Here is a 14,216-nt window from a genome sequence, read left to right as displayed (position 1 = left end):
GTGTTCCAGATACAACCTGTGGCCACTCCATACAGAACTACCTCCAATCTACCCATCCACTCATCAGAAGGAGATACATAAATACATTTTCAGATGTGGAAGAGTTTGATGAATAGACTAATAAACAAATTTATAGTCAATTAATAAATAAGGTCAGTTATGTCAGAAATTGATTAGGAAGAATTAGGAAATAATGAATAGTCTTTTGACAGTGCGTCTGTTGTGTGTGTGTGTGTATGTGTCAAACCATAGCCTACTCTGGCTACACACTGTGTGTGTGCGTGTGTTTTAGAAGTCATACTTCCACCTACACATGTACATACATTTAATGACATCACTCCCAAATTCATAGAATAAAGAAAGAATACCAAGGCACACTCTTTTTCTCTAAATCCGTCTTACATCTTAAAGAAAGGTTAAAATCTTTTGAAGTCTATACCAATACAATACTTCCATGCTATATGAACAATAACAATAACCATTCTGCTTGTCCACACTAACGAATGAAGCAATCCCTTCCTAAAGTGTAAGAGATAATGGACAAAATCTACACGTACATGTCAATATGCTTGGTCCATGTCTGACAGCGACAGTCTTTATAGCTCTTCTCAATGGCCGCACTTGTTTTTGTCAAAGCTGATATGAGGCTTAAGAATCTGAGTTTTACCAATAATTATGGCATCTTTTTAGTACGAAATTCTTAATATACCACACAACAGCCAGGATGAAGATACCTCAGAACAAGGACTGTAGAGTTTTACCCCTGTTCTTTACAGCATAGTCACGCCAAGCAGGGATTTCTTCTTGGAGAATTGATGAGGGACCTATAACTATAGTCAGATCAGTCTCAATAATAATGAATTCACTCAGAAGGATTCACAAATGTATTTTGTGATTTATATATAAATGACTCTCTCCACAAAAATATTTTTCAATGTACACAAAAACAGTTATTGTTGTATATAAATGTAAAAAAAATCCACATATAAAAAAGTAAGGTGTGAATGTGAGCGTTCATAGTTGTCTGTCTCTATGTGTCAGCCCTGTGATAGTCTGGAGATCTGTCCAGGGTGTACTCCGCCTTTGCCCAATGTCAGCTGGGATCGGCAATATTATATTAGAATAGACAAAATCCAAAGCTATCTTTAAAAAAAGTATTTATTTGATGGTAGTTGGAATGGTATCATAAAACACCAGTAACACTTTAGACAGTCTGCATATACCTATTGATTTTTCTAACTGTTTTCAAGTTGTGTTTTATTTGGCCTCTGCCACATCTTTACTGAACAAGACAGCAACTGTGTTTGGGTAACTGTGGCACGCTGCTTAAATATTGCCAATACAGACTGAAGTGTATCCTAGAGTGGTTTGAACACTAACACTATTAGCCTAAAGAAAGCAATCACACAGCCGTCTCACTGCAGTTTTTGATCTCATTTGACTGTCTGCTTTACTTCTGATAGATGCAGAGAACAGGCAGCAGGCAAGTATTTTTAGATTGAGCTCTACTGTACTCAGACATCTCCATTGGAAGCCGGATGTAAAATGGTTAGAAAAGGTAACTTTGTAATACTGATAGATATTATCCAGATAGCCACAATGCAGGTACCAAAGGTTATGATATTGTAACCCTACTTCTGTAAGCACAGGCGGAGCCCTCTACTGGACTCTATGGCTAATACTCTCCTCCAATCACAAGCATGCAATCGCCCACTTTGCATAAACCTAGTCGGCTTATCAGGACGTGCCTACCCAAATACCTGCGGACCCACAGTATATAAGGCAGCATCCCTCGCTATCAGACCATCCCACACCCGCTTTAGTGAGCGGTGCAGGAGCAACAGGGCCCCCTTCGGTAGAGGGCTCCGCCTGTGCTTATAAAACTGGGGTCACAAGATCGTAACCTTAGTTGTAACCCACACAGGCTACCCCCCATACTGGACTCTATGGGTACAGTGGGTGAAGCCCGATGGATGTATACGCTGCCAGAGATGGGAGATGTTTGATTGTTGAGATGCACTCACAAAGCCAGCCCGCCAGGCGTTTCTTGGAAAGGACTTTTCCGGTCACACCCTCCCATTAGCACACAAACAGATGTCCTTGACCTGAATGAACTCCTCAAGTTCTTGGGAACAAAGGAGGGGTTTGGTTTGAGAGCAGCCCTGCTGCGGTCACCGTGAAGCATCAAGCAAGGAGGAGGCACGCGACACAAGAGGGTGGCCAAAGACTGGTCTGTTGTCAAAACCCTCATGGCAGGAAGAAATGGCTGCTGCAGACACTTTAATAGTGGCATGAGACAGGCCTCTCTCCATCAAACACTGTAAAAAGGAGAGAATGGACCCGACTGCAGAGGACAAGGGATCTAACCTCCTTTCCTCACACCAGCGTTGGAACCCTAACTTTGCCTTATAAAGCAGTGGTAGATCTTGCCACCTGGATAGTCTGCACAACCTGCACAGACAGTCCATCCCTCCTCAGCCTGTCCCTCTCAGGAGCCAAGCCAAGAGAGGATGGCATTGCGCCTATTTCCCCCGCCTCCTGAGACAGAGCCCCCCACAACTGGGGAAAGGTCCAGGGCATGTCATGTGATGAATCTTTCATGGTAGAGTACTATCATTTTGCAACATGTTAGGTATAGGTCTAGGTGTGTGTGTACACCCCTCCCCATCCCCCGCTGCCTTCCTTTCAGCTGGGAGATCAGCTGTTCTTGCACAGAGTATGTAAAACACAATTCATTCAAACTAGACATAAATAAAAAGAAGACACCCAAACCATCTTGGGTCAGTCAGCCTCCCACTTCCGAATCCCCTCTGATGTGCATCTTCATTATACATTGTTTCAGGGAACTACAGTAGAAACCACCGGGGCTACTTGCTAGCTCACCCGGTAGCAGCATGGAGGGAGACGGGCACCGGTCTCCATGAGCTGCCGGCGCCGCGGTGCCGAGGAGCCGATCGGCAGTGTTTCACTTTGGGGACATTACGTGACCAGACTTAATGAGGGCGGGTGCAACCAAAGGTGCTTTCCCCGTGCACATCCGTTTTTTATTCAGAGAAAATGGCTTTCCTTTTCCCGTCATGATATCAATGTGCACATAGCGCAGGTATCCAGCCAGAAAGCAGACGGTCTGCGAGGCAAAGTCTGAAGGTAGCAAACTAAAAAACAAAACTGAAATTCAACATTAATTTAACATTCTTTTAAAATGTTTTTCCATATGTTGTCATGTATGAAACGACTCAAAATGAACACTGTAGATGGGCTACTTGATGACTATAAGGGAAGTATTTAACCAGTGTATGAGAATGATTCTGCAGCTACTGTACTGTACTACACAACCATCACTAATGCTATGATGCTAACGTAGCTCCTCTGGGATTGAAGCTATTCTTTTTCTCATTTTGACAATCTAACCGGTGACAACACATTAGTTAGGTTTGGAAGGACTATGGCTGCTGGTAGTTGTTGTTTAAATATGCCAAATTATAATTTTATGGGTATTGTTGTTTGGACGATTAAGCTAAGACAGCTAAAATGTGCTAATGTCACTTGTCACGGTAAATATCCTCTTATCCTGCAGCCTGATGAAGACACCATTGTCAAACTCAGCCATTTATCAGTTTTTTCCACACTAACTGACCACTTGATCACTGACGAGACTGAGACACCATGTTATACCAACGTCGATATTTTATTGGCTCTCAAGAAGTGAGAACCAAACTTCTGATATCTTCCACAGACATAAACAAAACATTCATTTTGGACACGTCAGATTTTTAAAAAAATCTTAATTCACAATCATAACAATTTCTTGGAGGAAAAGTGTGTGTGTGTGTGTGTGTGTGTGTGTGTGCGTGTGTTTGTGTGTGTGTGTGTGTGAGTGAGAGAGAGAGGCGGCTGTGGCTCAGAGGGTAGAGCAGGTTGTCCACCAATCGGAAGGTCGGTAGTTCGATCCCCGGCTTGGGGTTAAGACACTTAACCCCAAGCTCCTGAAGGCTGAGCCATCGGTGTGTGAATGAGTATTTAGATTAGATCCTGATGGGCAGGTTGGCTCCTTGCATGGCAGTCTCTGCCATCAGTGTATGGATGTGTGTGTGAATGGGTGAACGGGTGAAATGGGTGAACTGATATGTAATGTAAAGAGCTTTGAGTGGTCGGATGATTAGAAAGGAGCTATATAAATGCAAGTCCATTTACCATTTAGAGAGACCAGTGGATGAGGTTTTCAACAATACACAGAGAAAATCAATAGTGCAATAATAGTACTCATTCATACTGGCAGTCACAGAGGAACATTTCCTACGATGATTACAAAGATTAACATTGACCGTAAAGATATGAGTGAATAAATTATTGTCTTCCTACAAATCAGCTGCCAAGATATCTAAATGAAACATCTACATTTATCCATAAAATGCTAATTCTTCCCCGTCTTTTTTCTTGAATTTATTAATGTTTTTCCATCAACAACAACAATGGCTGAGGTGAAACCATGTGGCATAAAAGTAGGTCACTCATGCAGGCTTAAGGCAGATTTATACCATCTACATCCATATAGCCACAAGGCTCTATGTACAGAGCCTCATACGGGTCTTCTGCTGGCCACGTATATGATTGTTTGGAAGTATATCAGGGCTGAAGGCCAACAACCACCTCATCATCTTAGATGGGCCAACAGGCCTAACGAATAGCACTCATTCAACTAACCAAAGTAATGGTTAGTAATGCCTGTACTCCTTCCATTTTGACTGAGACCGGCAGTGACAATCAGATAGGAGAGAACTTTTTTTGTGAGTGGTCGAAAGACTAGAAAGGCGTTATATAAATGCAAATCCGTTTGCCATCTTCTACAGTTCTGAATCGGTTCACAGGTTCCAAAAATCTAATTTGAGTACCGCTAATAATGACAAACCAAAAAGGTGGAACTCAACACACAGCACCCAGAAGGTATAGAGCGCACACACACCAGAATTATCTTGTAGTTCGTCTTCAAGGAAGGCATGTTTGAATTAATAACTGAATAATTAGCTTTGTTAGACAAATGCTAAGTATTTTGAGAATACTGAATATGCTAAGACCCAAAAACTCTGTTTGTGAAGTGAAAAGACCTGCAGTTATGCTGTGCATCTCCCCAGGCTGAAGAGCGTGTGGTCAGAAGTGAGCTGTGCTGCACGTGTACACACACCTAACAGTGATGTCACAGTCTACTGACACACACTGGAGTGCACTTGTACATTACTGCAGCAAGCTAAGAAGTAGAAGTAAAAACAACATTTTCAGGAGATGTTAAGCTACACTTTCAAAAACGTGGAGAAGACATTTTCTGAAAAAAAAACAAATTTGAACATCCGCAGTTCCACAACAAATGGACAAACTCCATCAAACCTCCAACAGCTGCAAAATGGACACTGTTTTGTCATCAACCCAGTAGTTTAAGTTCTCTCTCTCTCTCTCTCTCTCTCTCTCAGTCTGGAGTGGACTGAATAAACCTCTAAAGCAGAAGGACTATCAATACATTCTTTATTGTGGCTTCTGACAAAGCCCTTTTGAGTGCTTTATGTCGGCGAGCCTGCCATAAGTAGCTGTAATCATTCATAAAGAGTTATGGCTAGTGCCTGCAACGCTGCAGAGGGATGGAGGAAAAGACTGAGGAGGAATAGAAAGAGAAGAGGTGGAGGGAAATGGGAGCTGAAAAAAACTCAGCAAGAATGGAGGGATATATGATGAGAACGGCACAAAAGAAAATAGAAAGTAAAAGGCACACCACTGCGTTCTCTTATGAATGCAATGTTTATCTGTGTGCTGTCTGGGTTATTGGAAAAAACACCGTCTCAGCAGGAAATGCCACTTGGATGTCTGAGTTGGGCACTGAAGCCAGGAGAAATGGGCTATTAGATGGCACATGAATTATACTTTAGCTGCCTCACCTACTCCCACACTGACAGCGTCAGTGTGTCTTTCCAAGTTGAAGAGCGGCTGTAGTAGTCAGAAAACATCCAGTAACCTAATACAACTAGAGGAGCTGTGAATGCTGGATGTTGAAAAGCTGACACTAAACTGGATTGCTAGCTTTAAAAGTTTAATAATACCCATAATGTATGAAAGATGTGGAATACTTTAAGGTCTAAGGCTAAAATATGAATAAGTGCAACTTGAGAAAGTGATACAATGTCTAAGCCCTGTATGTGTGTATGCGTGCCTGCTTGGACACACATCTGAATACATGGCAGTGAGAGAGCAGCAACCATACTGTAAGAAAGATAAAACAGTTGATTAGTTTCAAAAAGTATGAGTTCAAATGCTGATGCTGCTACTCTGCTGCATGCTACTACTGCTGCATGCTACTATTGCTGCTGCTGCTGCATGCTACTACTGCTACTACCGCTACTACTGCTGCTGCTGCATGCTGCTACTGTGGTGCTGCTGCTGCTAGTGCTGCTGCTGCATGCTACTACTACTACTGCTGCTGCTGCTGCATGCTACTACTGCTGCTGCTGCTGCTACCTGCATGCTGCTGCTGCATTCTGCTGCTGCTACTACTGCTGCTGCATGCTGCTGCTGCATTCTTCTGCTACTGCTACTGCTGCTGCTGCTACCTGCACGCTGCTGCTGCATTCTGCTGCTGCTGCTACTACTGCTGCTGCTGCTACCTGCATGCTGCTGCTGCTGCTACTGCTGCTGCATGCTACTACTACTACTACTGCTGCTGCTCGCCAGCCCAGCTTTTGAAAGAGTCCCAGCAAGAAGTGCTGGTGATTCACGTCTGAAGATACCACCCACAATCGGCAGTAATTGAATAATACGTTCAAGAGATATGGTTGTGTTCAATTAACCCCTTACCATTCCGCCCCCTTTTTTACAGGGGTAGTGGGGAGGATGTTCAGGGGTAGATAAAAAGTCAATAGTAAAGGCCACATAGAAGTGGTACATCATCTGAAAGCTGGGAACCTGAAGATTAATTTGAGATTCAGCACAGCATGGAGTGTCAGCTTGTTCTAGTCATAAATCAGAATTAATTAATTCATTCATTCATTCATTAAAGGCCCAGTGTTTAGGATCTGGCGGTATCTAGCAGTGAGGTGAGGAGATTAAAACCAACTGAAGCCTCTCCTGTGTGCCAAGTGCTTTGGTGTCTGGTGCAAATAGGCAAGCGGCCCTCTCTAGAGGGTTGTAAGAGTAGCGTAAGTTATTTGGAGCAAAGCCAGTGCTTAGAGTGTGTGTGTATGAGGGAAGAGTGGTGAAGCAAGAGAGAGAGAGAATGGCAGCGACGAGAGTGAGTAACGTTATTGACTCCGACCGCTCTGGGCTACTGTAGAAACATGGCGGTGCAACAGAGCAGGTTTGGCGAATCAGTGGTCCTGGCTTGCAAGTAAGATCATTCACTTGATGGGCAACTGAAGTGCAAACAAAGTCGGAGTTAGGTTATGATTTCTGCTCATGTCCAGGCAGCGTGCATGTTGGTCTACGTGCTACTTGCTTACTTTGCTTACACTGGATTTTGTTCCTTAAATCCTTTAAAGGGACTGTTTCTAAGAATAAGAAATGTCTTGTTAACAGCGACACCTGTGGCTGTTAAGTCAACTAAAGTCAGCGTCCTGTTGCTCGCGCTTGTGCTCGCTCTACATAGACATGAAGGAGCATCACTCAACACAGTGAGGAGACACACGTCAGCTAAAAGCACAATATTACTCTATATTTTAGCTGCTTGGCTGTAATGTTAGCTGACCAGACGAAGGTCTCTCCATGAATCAATGCTGATCCTAGTGTTGGCTTTTCCTGCCTCAGCCTCCCGACCGCGGCCGGAGGGAATAGGGGAGACACCGGAGTTTTGGTCAGAGACAATAAAGTTTGTCCTGGAGACCAAAGCGGAGGTTACTTTGGCCCAAAACTGCATATTTAGTCACCTACCTTTTGTACAGTGAAGACGGCGCTGGCCGGAAGTCCTGGTCAGCCTCAGGCAGAGGACAAATGTTCTGTATAGTGACTGCCATTCACTTCGTTTACTGGGGGCTTTGGTGTAATGGGCTTGATGCAGCCACTAGATGGTGCCACACATCGATCTCTTCAGCAGACTTAGACCATTCTGTTGAAATCTCTGTGGCCACTGTATGACCTTCCATTCTACATTTATATTGATCAATATTCATTGTGTTGTTACTATTTCATTGTTTTGGGGATATTTATGCTAATTTTAACATGGCTTATATATATGTTGGGATCCACCAATGTGACTGGTGGCAAGTGACCACATGAACTCAGTAACATTATCCTTGACCCATGGACTCAGCTCAATAGCCATTGGCTACTGTAGCATTCACACCTGTGAAATTCACCCAGGACAAAACCAGAGGAATCTCTTTGTTCCTCCTCTTTCTGCTCTTTCTGCTCTTTCTTCACCCCTTCTCAACTCTCCTGACCTGTGGAGGTGAGCTGCTGCTTTCCAGACCAGAAGCTGTAGAAGCAGCTCTGCTCTGACCTATGGCCTGTTAGGAAACAGACATAGGACTTCTAAACAGAAGACGCGAGAGCCTGCCTTTTTACCAACTAACTTCAAGCAACAACAGCAAGGAAGTTAGCACCAAGCTATCAAGCTGCTGGGAAGAAAGTATGGGAGCGACCAGCTTCCTCCAATCTGCACAACTGGATTCGAGCACAGCAAAGACAACATCTTTGACTTGGAACCACAACTTCAACACATGGAATTGCAACCCTTTCTTCCATGGATTGGTAACGTACTGGGCTTACCTTAGTATTAGCAATTGCACACGGCTGAGCAAGACTGTTCAACTTTGATTTCTAGAATGTACCTGTATTGATATGCTCAATGTTATTCATTGAGTTTGACTGTTGTGATATTATTTGTAGCTAAGATAATTGGGTAGCTGGCTTTGCCACATCTGATGTGTTTAGTTTATGCTTCACATAGACGAGGTCTTGCATGCAAACTAACCATCTTTCTAACCAACTGCATTATCTCACACACATTAAGATCACACACATAAACTGTGAATTAGTATTAAACATAAACATATAGCTTCAGATAATCTTAACCCCCACATCACCCCAACTCTTTTTCCTTCCTGAGCACATGTGCTCCGAAGAACAAAGAGGCCATGTGATTACATGTTGGCGGCCATCTTTAATCCCGCAATCTTTGTAGTTTTACAGTGCTCGCCATTTTGTCTGTAGGCAATTGCAGATATCTTGAGACAAGTAGCCAGCCATATTGTCTCTCTCTTTCTCTCTCTCTCTCTCTCCCTCACTCTCACACACACAAACACACACACACACACACGCTCAAACACTGTGTTTGGTTTGTTTAGTTTAGTTATTTAGTTAGATTAATATTGTGTTTTAAACCTTTATTATCTTGTAAATAAATGTTTGTGGAATATACATGCTGGTCTGTTTAATATTGTACAAGAGTGAATAATGCCAACCTCTGCTATGTCAAGAACTCCGATATCCTTCAACCTTTACTATCTATTTTGGTTATAGTTATTAATTTAATTATTAATCAAAGTTCCAAATTGATAGTTTAGTATATTTAATGAGACTATATTAACGTTTTGGTTATTGGTCCCTGATTCCAGGGTGGTGCCCCGTTTATTATTAATGTTTATTGATAATTCTTATTAACACTAATAATTCTATTGATATTATTAATTAATTTGCTAATAACCAAACCTGTTCCCACCAAATCCTTACATATATATATATATATATATATATATATATATACATATATATATATATATATATATAAATAAATAAATATATTTGTTAAGTAAAACTCCCAGTAAACAATAAGCATGACCAAATCATGGAAAGCACCTGAGTATATCTTTATAAATTGTATCATAAATTTATTTTAGTGTATTTTCATCAAATTTATAGTTACAGTTGTAGTCAAAGTGGAGGAGAGGACATTCAGTTTCATCATTGTCTATGACATCTTGGTTTTAATGGTGATATTGCCTTTGAAATTAAGATCTTAAACGAGGCGAGGATGAAAATGTTATTATTTCCTTCATTGCATCTCCATTGGAATCTCCATGGTAACAGAGTTTAGTTTACTGAAAATATTCCTTAGCTTCTTACCTTTCAAATGAGACCAAATATAAGCATATAAGCCTAAGGCGCCGATGCCCCAACCTGACATCGATGAACTAGCGGTGACGAAGGCCACCAGTTGAGTCGCCTCACGTCTCCTTTGTCCTGGCCAAAAAGTGGCGCTCGAATACACCTCAAAGACTAAAGCCGACGGCCAGTTAGAACGGACACTCTGCGTCTGCGTGAGAGGAAATAACTCTCCTCACCAGCAGGCGGCGGTAGTCTGTATTCAGAAGTTTAAAAAGAGAAAACAGAAGACCGAGGACGGCGGATAGCCGTTGTTATGATACGTACATGAAACAAAGGAGCGTTTGCCGACCATTTTCACACCACTCTCACTCACCACTTAGCTTCATTCCAGATGTTCATGTGGATGTGAAAAATCCATGTGTTGGAATGATCAGATGAGATGAAGATGAAACATGAGAAGAGTCTTCTGTGTGTCCTCTTGACTTTACTCGTTGGCTTGCTTTCCTCACTTCCATTTCTCCTCTCGTGCACTGATTCATTAAAGCTGAACAGCCAATCAGAGTGATTTCTCTCACTGATGAGCCCCAAACTGTCTGACAGCCGACTGTTGGCTTAGTGTGTCAGGTAAGTATTCAAGTAATATTCTAATAGGTGACTTGAACTTCTACTAAAGTCATTTTCTGGTTGGTTATCTGTACTTACTTGTAAGTCGCATGTGGAGACACATTCTAATGCCAGGTGTGAACAGGGCCCAAGATTGAGCACTTTTTGACGTCATTTGGAGCCAGGGTATACACAGGGGGCTGGGACCGCAGAATTTCAATATCTGAAACGGTCTGAAAATTGCTCAAAACCTAAACTGTGATTTTGAGAAAATCATGCTTGCTATCAAAATGCACATTTAGCCCAAGAAAGTCTCAAGTCTTGTGACCCGTTTATAGTTTTAATCATATTTTTTTTTAAATATGGCAATGTTATATAGCCCCAAATAGAGGAGGGATTGAGCTATGTTCACAATGATTTCCCATTGTTTTCTACAGTGGTGGGTAGAGTAGCCAAAAACTGCACTCAAGTAAAAGAACTGTTACTTTGCTAAAAAACATTCTCAAGTGGAAGTCTTCAAAACAACTACTTGAGTAAGAATACAAAATTATTTACTGAAATAATGACTTGGGTAGTGAGTAACTGAAGAAATAATAAGAATTAGAGAATTATTTCAACCACAGATGGTCTTCTTCATGTAAAGTTAAAAGAAGTGGACATGCACCTGTATTTATTTGTGATGAAATGACAAGTCATCCCCTCCTGATTAGATAACCTGCCACTTATACAGCAGACAAGACGGCTGTCTCCTTATTTGGCAAATAAATCAGAAAATCATGTGCATGTGCATAATAGGCCATGTCTGTTATGTGAAAAAGAGTTAAAGAAGGAGAGTGTCCACATGTTAGTGTCCTTAAATTTTGATGATTCCAGTATAGATGTCCTTCGTCCCAGTTCCCATCACAGACAGCCATAGATCAAATCCAGGTCTCTCCAATTACATAAAGACAATACGTTTAGAGAAGTGGCCAAATCAGTCTCCTGTCTTTCTGAAAATGTCTGGAATCAGATGACTCATTTAGGTGGTTTCATCATGAATTACCTATTAAATACAGGTGTGTTCACTTCTTCACTTTGACCTGAGGAAAACCATCTGTGGTAGAAACATTCTATCAGTCATAAAAATGTGATAGGGTAGCACATCTCAGATTTCAAAATCAAGGAGGACAATACATTGATTTTTCTCTGAAAATCGACTCAAGTAAGAGTAAAAAGTGTGCTGCCTTAAAACTACTCTGACAAGTACAATTTACTCAAAAAAGTTACTTGAGTAGTTACTTGACTAGAACTAGAACTATTATAGAACTACTATAGAACTATTTACTCTCAAAAGTTACTTGAGTAGTTACTTGACTAGAACTAGAAAAAGAGATCATATTACGCCTGTATTAGCTTCTCTGCACTGGCTGCCTGTAAAATCCAGAATAGATTTTAAAATCGTCCTCCTCACCTACAAAGCGCTAAACGGTCAGGCCCCATCATATCTTAAAGAGCTCATAGTACCCTACTACCCCACTAGAGCACTGCGCTCACAGAATGCAGGGTTACTTGAGGTTCCTAGAGTCAGCTCCCAGTTTCAGTCCGGGAGGCAGACACAGTCTCTACATTTAAGAGTAGGCTAAAGACTTTCCTCTTTGATAACGCTTATACTTAAGCTGCTATAGGCATAGACTGCCGGGGGACTTCCTATGACACACTGTCATAAGGAACTTCCTATGACACACTGAGCTCCCCTCTCCTTATGTATATACTCATGTCCCATGTCCATATTGTTACTAACTTCATTCCTTCCCGGGAGTCCTTGTGCCTCCTTGTCTCGCAGCTAACCGTGGAGCGGGGTCACACCTGGAGCGAGGTTATACCTGGAGCATGGGTACACTTGGAGCAGGGTTTCACCTGGATCTTGGTGGTCTCCGGTATTGTGGCTGCATCTGCTGCCGCGTCGGTGCCTGCTTGACACCAACTGCTACCATCCCTAATTAACTACGTCTGTACGAGGGACTACCAATGCTAACGAGGGATTTCCAACACCTAGTGACAATGTGGCAGCCTGGAGAATTCACTTCTCAATCACTGCCAAAGACATCAAGAGCTCCCAGCAAGCATGCTGATGCTGCAGGAACCAACGCACGGGCATCGATCGCAGGGACGTCCCACACCAATACACATGGACGTACTGAGGAGAGATGCTGGACAGTGCTGGCTTTCCGATAGTTGTATTATCACTCTTTCCATCCACCACTATTGGTTTTGTGTTATCAGTCCTACTTGTATTAGCTATTACAGCTGCTAGACTGCTATTGTGGCTGCTTCTCTATCTCTCTCTCTCTCTCTATCTCTCTCTATCTATCTATCCCCCCAGCCGGTCTCGGCAGATGGCCGCCCGCCCTGCGCCCGGTTCTGCTCCAGGTTTCTTCCCAGTAATCGGGGAGTTTTTCCTGGCCACAGTGCGCTTGGTGGATCCTGTTGGGTCTCTAAACTATGGTGTACGGTCATAGACCTGCTCTATATATAAAGCGTCTTGAGATAACTTCTGTTGTGATTTGACGCTATACAAAAATAAATTGATTTGATTTGATTTGAAATTGAGTACTTGTAACAGAGAAAATATAACTTGTTAGTGCCCTCTAGTTTTCTATAAGGATATATTACGCATTGTTTTGCAATTTTTGTGCCAACAGCTCAAATCTCTGAGAAAAGTCATAGCACTGCATTCCAGATCATTCCTGTTCGGATGTATTTTTTACTCACCTGTTGGCAATGGTGCCAACAGGCAAAGGTGAGTTTTGTACCAAAAATGATATGGAATATTTGGGAAATTAATATACTACCACCACACAGCAAACATTTTGGCCAAAAGGCCTTTTTGTCTTACATTTCAAAGGAAGTGATCCTCTATGTGAGAAAAGAGTGAACGAGAGGAAGAGTAAATAGCAAAGGAAGTGAAAATGATTAGCAGTGGGTGAAGAGAAAGAACGGTGGGAAAGAAAGATAAAGGGATGATAAAGAGATGTGTAAATGATGAAAGGGTATAGGAAAGAAATGGAAAGAAAGAGAGGGGGAGACAGAGAGAGAGAGGCAGGGCTTCTTAAACTAATGAGATATTGATCTGGTAGAGACACACCTCCTCAGGGCTTCCGGCTGACACTCAGATAAATGGGCAGCCATTCATTACCCAGAGAGAGAGATATACCGGCAACACTCATGCATGAAGAGAGAACGAGAGAGAGAGAGAGAGAGAGAGAGAGAGAGAGAGAGCGAGAGAGAGAGAGAGAGCGAGAGCGAGAGCGAGAGAGAGAGAGAGGACAGTCATTGATGGAAAAGAAGAATCTGTAAAGGACTAAAGCAGGTAAAAGAGCAGAGGGGTATAATGATGTAAAAAAGTTGGAAACAAACTGGACAGAGGGTTAAAAAAACTAAAAAACAATAGAAAAACTAGCTGTGGGGAAAAAACTGTAGAACAAAAAGGTTTTGGGAATGAGTTCTGTACGCAGTTTAGAGGAGATATTTTAAGATCAGGCAGCGTCAAGTAA

At 42.2% G+C, this 14,216-nt stretch overlaps 1 pseudogene; it reads left to right on the top strand.

Annotated features, from left to right (window-relative positions):
• Positions 1 to 12,393, top strand: part of LOC141759010 (uncharacterized) — a 91,066-nt pseudogene extending 78,673 nt beyond the window's left edge.
• Positions 12,394 to 14,216: the final 1,823 nt, after the last annotated feature.

This window comes from Sebastes fasciatus, chromosome 20 (assembly GCF_043250625.1).
Source record: "Sebastes fasciatus isolate fSebFas1 chromosome 20, fSebFas1.pri, whole genome shotgun sequence".
NCBI classification, from domain to species: Eukaryota; Metazoa; Chordata; class Actinopteri; order Perciformes; family Sebastidae; genus Sebastes; species Sebastes fasciatus.
Note: the sequence above shows the minus strand (reverse complement) of the source record. Positions and strands in the feature narration are given on the sequence as shown.